The following is a 5,365-nucleotide window of genomic DNA, read 5'->3' on the forward strand; positions in this document are numbered from 1 at the left end:
GACCAGCCTGGGGGCTGGTGCACCTCTAAGTGAAGGCAGCACACTCCAGGCTGATGGCAGAGACTGAGCTCACACCTGGACAAATGCAGGGCAGGTTTGGTCCAGAGCTGGGTCAGCAGCATCGTCACAGACCTCGCAGGTGCTGTCCTTCAGGGGGCCGTGGTGAGGGTGTCTGTGTGCAATGCAAACTGGCCAAGAGCCTTCCTCAAGCCACGCAGTCTACAAAGGGAGAAAAGTACCCAGCCAGGCAACCATGTCCTGCCCTGCTCTGCTGCTGGCCCTGGGGCACGCAGGAAATGTGATGTTGAAGCACAAGTGCCCCCCGCTGTGGCTGTGGGCCCCCCCATTACCACTATACAACTTGTGTCCCTTCCTGCTGTGTTGCATTTCCTTGCCTGGAAGCAGAAACAGCTGTGGACCCTCTGGAGTCCCCTGTCAAAGCTCCTGTGGGGCACCAAATATAGCCAGGACAGACCCCTCCGTGGCTGCTGTGTGCTGCGGCTGCAGCTATAGGGCTGAGGGCAGCTGGACCCCAGGGGCCACAGCAAGGACACATGTCACCCCATGAGGGTTCATGACTGTTCCCTGGGGGCCTGATGAAGGCTGGTTCAATTCCCTTGGCATCATGCCAGGCTGTCAGGAGGCATCTCCATCAGTGTCACAGCCATCAGGTGTGGATGCAGGAAGCACTAATCTCTCCTGAATGTCTCCGGGCATTTCCCAGCTGACAGCATCACAGGGATGATAGATGTGTGTTTGGCAGGAGCCCCATGCTGCCCTCGGTGGTGCTGCCTCAGCCAGCACTGCAGTGAGGACACCAGGATGCCACCTTTGTTCCTTGCCAACCCTGTGTGTCTCCCCTGGGGGGGTCCCCCATGAGCGTGGTCTTGGAGAGCAGAACTGTTTATCTAGTGCTTAACAGCTGCATGCATGTCCCAGCCCTTGAGATGTACCCAGGTAAGCTGCAATGCCAGGGCAAATGCCACACAGCCCTGCAGGCACCCTTCCAATGCACACCACTGGGACACAGGAAGGGAAATGCTGTGGCAGTGTGGCTGGAAAGCTGTCTGGCAGAAAGGGACCTAGGGGTGGTAATAGACAAACAACTTGGGATGAGCCAGGAGTGTGCCCAGGTGGCAAAGAAAGCCAGTGGCACCCTGGCTGGGATTAGAAATGCTGTGTCCAGCAAGAGCAGGGAGGGGATTGTCCTCTTGGACTTGGCTCTGGTGAGGCCACACCTCGAGTGCTGTGTTCAGTTTGGGCACTGCAATACAAGAGAGATGTGGAGGTGCTAGAGCAGGTCCAGAGGAGGGCAATGAAGATGAGGAAAGGCCTGGAGAATAAATGTTATGAAGAGCAACTGAGGGAGCTGGGGATGGTTAGAGTGAAACAGAGGAGGCTGAGGGGAGACCTCATTGCTGTCTACAGCTACCTGGAAGGACTTTGTGGAGAGGCTGCTGCTGGGCTCTGCTCACAGGTAACTGCAGACAGAACAAGGGGGAATGGCCTCACGCTGTGCCTGGGCAGGTTTAGACTGGACATTAGGAAACATTTTTTCCCAGCAAGAGTGGTCAGGCACTGGAATGAGCTGCCATGCAGACTGCCTCCCTGTTTGACCATCACCAACCGGAGCCCTCCAGTCCGTGGAGCCTTCCTCTGGGACAGGCTGAGGACAGGCTGCTCATCCGGAGTGACAGCGGCCGTAAGGGCACCTCCCAAGGCACGGCAGAGCTGTGCTCCGCACAGGGCACAGCAGAGCTGCTCAGAGTAGCAGGCAGGCAGCCCTGCAGTGCCACACCACGCCTGGATCCTGGGGTGGACGTTGCACCTGTGCTTAACAACCAGCAACCAGCTGTTGGGGGGCGTCTGGGAGCAGGGCAGCGGGAAGAGCTCCCCTGCCCCATGGGAGAGGATTGCACTTGCCTCTTTGGGGGAAGCAGCACTTAAAGCAGCAGTGAACCCATCTTGCCTTTCCCACTGCCCTCCTCAGCCCCCAGTGCTGCAGCAGAGGGTGGGGCAATGGCATTTATTTTATTTTTCACAGCCCTCAGGAAAAAGAGGATTTCAGAGGGATTTGAGCACAGCTCCCTAAATAGCTCCTTAGAATTAAGAGGTTTCATGGGGATTATTTTGAGCGGCTCACTGCGGTGCCAGGGAGAGACCAGCAGGTGCTGGGGGGGAGGGTGGTCAGGAAAAGACAGGAGAGCTGTGGGTGAAGAGAGGGAAGCAAAAACCTCCTTCTGAACCACAGCATCGGGGGGAGGGGAGCATCCCACCTCCCAGCTGTGCACTTGCCGGCTCTACTGGGTGAGCCAAAAGGAAGGAGGAGCAGAGTGGTGGTCAGAGAGGCCACACCATGGGAAGGGCTCAGAAGCACTCCTTACAGAGGAACCATTGGCACGGGGCACAGCAGCTGCCATTCTGTGGGTATCTGGAGCCTGACATCAAAATGGCAAGAGGCAGATAGGGCATTCTGTAGAACGAGCTCAAGGGCCCATTGCCATCCCTGCCTTCTCACCAAGACTGGAAACCTGTGTGTGGTGCAGGGAGGAAGGCTCTTCTGGCGCTGAAGATGGGGTGAGTTTGAGATGCTGCAGAAGGGAATCAAGTCAGTCAGACAGGAGTTGGCTAAGGGCAAACTCCTCCCTGCAAAGCTAACGAATGCCAGACCTTGCAGATGCAAACATTCCTGGTGAAATTAAAAGAGTGGGAAAGAAGGAAAGCCCACAAACCCTTCCTCAGCAGGCAGGGCTCTGCAGAGGCTGATGGACTGTGAGCTCAAGCCTCTTCCAGCAATAGCAAGAGACAGCAGTGCTTGGCACAGTGCTTTCCAGAGCAAAAAGGAGGAGAAGACAGATGAAACATCATTATAATTTTATATTGGGATGGAAATGAGTTCTTAGGGATCAGCTTCACAAAAGGCTGAGCTCCTCCATGGGTTGCTGAGCTCTAGCTTTCAGCAGGCAGGAAGGTTGAAAGCATGCTCGGCAGGAGGCTGAGCCACGGGCACACAGGAACCAGGCTGGAAGCAGAGTGCAGGAGAGAAGCAGGGAAGTGAGACTGATGGGAACGGAGAGACAGACAGAAATCAGCTAAGATTGGAAAGGAGAAGAGAAAGGAGGGAGAGCTGTGATGTGATAGTAGTGAAAGAAAAAAGCAGGAAGAAGCAAGCTGAGGGAAAGAACTTCCACTCTTCTGGAACAGGCTCAAGTTGTGGCAGGGCAGGTCTAGGCTGGATGTTAGGAGGAAGTTGTTGTCAGAGAGAGTGATTGGCACTGGAATGGGCTGCCCAGGGAGGTGTTCAAGCAAAGCCTCGCTGGGGCACTTAGTGCCATGGTCTGGTTGACTGGCTGTGGCTTCCTACTCTGCTAGGCTCTAGCTCACAGTGCCAGGCCCAATGGATGCAGTGAAAATGGAGACTGCAGAGGGCTGAAATGTGGCACCTGTGAGCAGCACACACTGCCCTGGTACCCTTCTCCAGCCTAGGGCCTACAACCACCTACAGCTGGCAGCACACTGGACCCCTCAGTGGAATCCCTCATCCTGCCAGATCCCTTCCAGGTGTGCATTTGCTGGGACTGGTTTCTGCTAGCTCAATCAGCATTCCTCTGGGATTTGAGCCCTGTGTCAGCTGGCTCTCTGGAGCAGCAACACAGCTGTGTGCTATAGGATGCCCTGCAGGGGTTCTCATGGAGAGGCAAGAAGAAGAACAGAGAAGTGGTCAGCAGTCAGTCTAAGAACACAGAACTGGTCAGCAGACAGTCTAAGAACAGAGAACTGGTCAGCAGTCAGTCTAAGAACAGAGAACTGGTCAGCAGTCAGTCTAGAACAGAGAACTGGTCAGCAGTCAGTCTAGAACAGAGAAGTGGTCAGCAGTCAGTCTAAGAACAGAGAAGTGGTCAGCAGTCAGTCTAGAACAGAGAACTGGTCAGCAGTCAGTCTAAGAACAGAGAAGTGGTCAGCAGTCAGTCTAGAACAGAGAACTGGTCAGCAGTCAGTCTAAGAACAGAGAACTGGTCAGCAGTCAGTCTAAGAACAGAGAAGTGGTCAGCAGTCAGTCTAAGAACAGAGAAGTGGTCAGCAGTCAGTCTAGAACAGAGAAGTGGTCAGCAGTCAGTCTAGAACAGAGAAGTGGTCAGCAGTCAGTCTAAGAACAGAGAACTGGTCAGCAGTCAGTCTAGAACAGAGAACTGGTCAGCAGTCAGTCTAAGAACAGAGAACTGGTCAGCAGTCAGTCTAGAACAGAGAAGTGGTCAGCAGTCAGTCTAAGAACAGAGAACTGGTCAGCAGTCAGTCTAAGAACAGAGAAGTGGTCAGCAGTCAGTCTAGAACAGAGAACTGGTCAGCAGTCAGTCTAAGAACAGAGAACTGGTCAGCAGTCAGTCTAGAACAGAGAAGTGGTCAGCAGTCAGTCTAGAACAGAGAAGTGGTCAGCAGTCAGTCTAGAACAGAGAAGTGGTCAGCAGTCAGTCTAAGAACAGAGAACTGGTCAGCAGTCAGTCTAAGAACAGAGAAGTGGTCAGCAGTCAGTCTAGAACAGAGAACTGGTCAGCAGTCAGTCTAAGAACAGAGAACTGGTCAGCAGTCAGTCTAGAACAGAGAAGTGGTCAGCAGTCAGTCTAGAACAGAGAAGTGGTCAGCAGCCAGTCTAGAACAGAGAAGTGGTCAGCAGTCAGTCTAAGAACAGAGAAGTGGTCAGCAGCCAGTCTAGAACAGAGAAGTGGTCAGCAGTCAGTCTAGAACAGAGAAGTGGTCAGCAGCCAGTCTAGAACAGAGAACTGGTCAGCAGTCAGTCTAAGAACAGAGAACTGGTCAGCAGTCAGTCTAGAACAGAGAAGTGGTCAGCAGCCAGTCTAGAACAGAGAACTGGTCAGCAGTCAGTCTAGAACAGAGAAGTGGTCAGCAGCCAGTCTAGAACAGAGAAGTGGTCAGCAGCCAGTCTAAGAACAGAGAAGTGGTCAGCAGCCAGTCTAGAACAGAGAAGTGGTCAGCAGCCAGTCTAAGAACAGAGAAGTGGTCAGCAGTCAGTCTACAACAGAGAAGTGGTCAGCAGTCAGTCTAGAACAGAGAAGTGGTCAGCAGTCAGTCTAGAACAGAGAAGTGGTCAGCAGTCAGTCTAAGCTCGTCAGAAAGGTCTCACCAACGGGAGGAAGACCTGGGCATCAGCTGCTCCTCCCCGAGAGCCTGGAGCAGGATGTTGCAGGACAAAGACTGTCACCACCCAGCACCCCGGTGGCAGCTTGTTCAGGGCCTTGGGAAACTGGGCTGGGAGGAGGATATGTGAGAGGATTCCTCTGCCAGGTCCTCTCTTCGACAAGCAACAGTGACTGCGGAGCTAGGAGCAGCAAGCTGTGCTGGAGGAGCT

The sequence above is a fragment of the Pogoniulus pusillus genome, chromosome 15 (genome assembly GCF_015220805.1).
Source record: "Pogoniulus pusillus isolate bPogPus1 chromosome 15, bPogPus1.pri, whole genome shotgun sequence".
In the NCBI taxonomy this organism is placed as follows: domain Eukaryota; kingdom Metazoa; phylum Chordata; class Aves; order Piciformes; family Lybiidae; genus Pogoniulus; species Pogoniulus pusillus.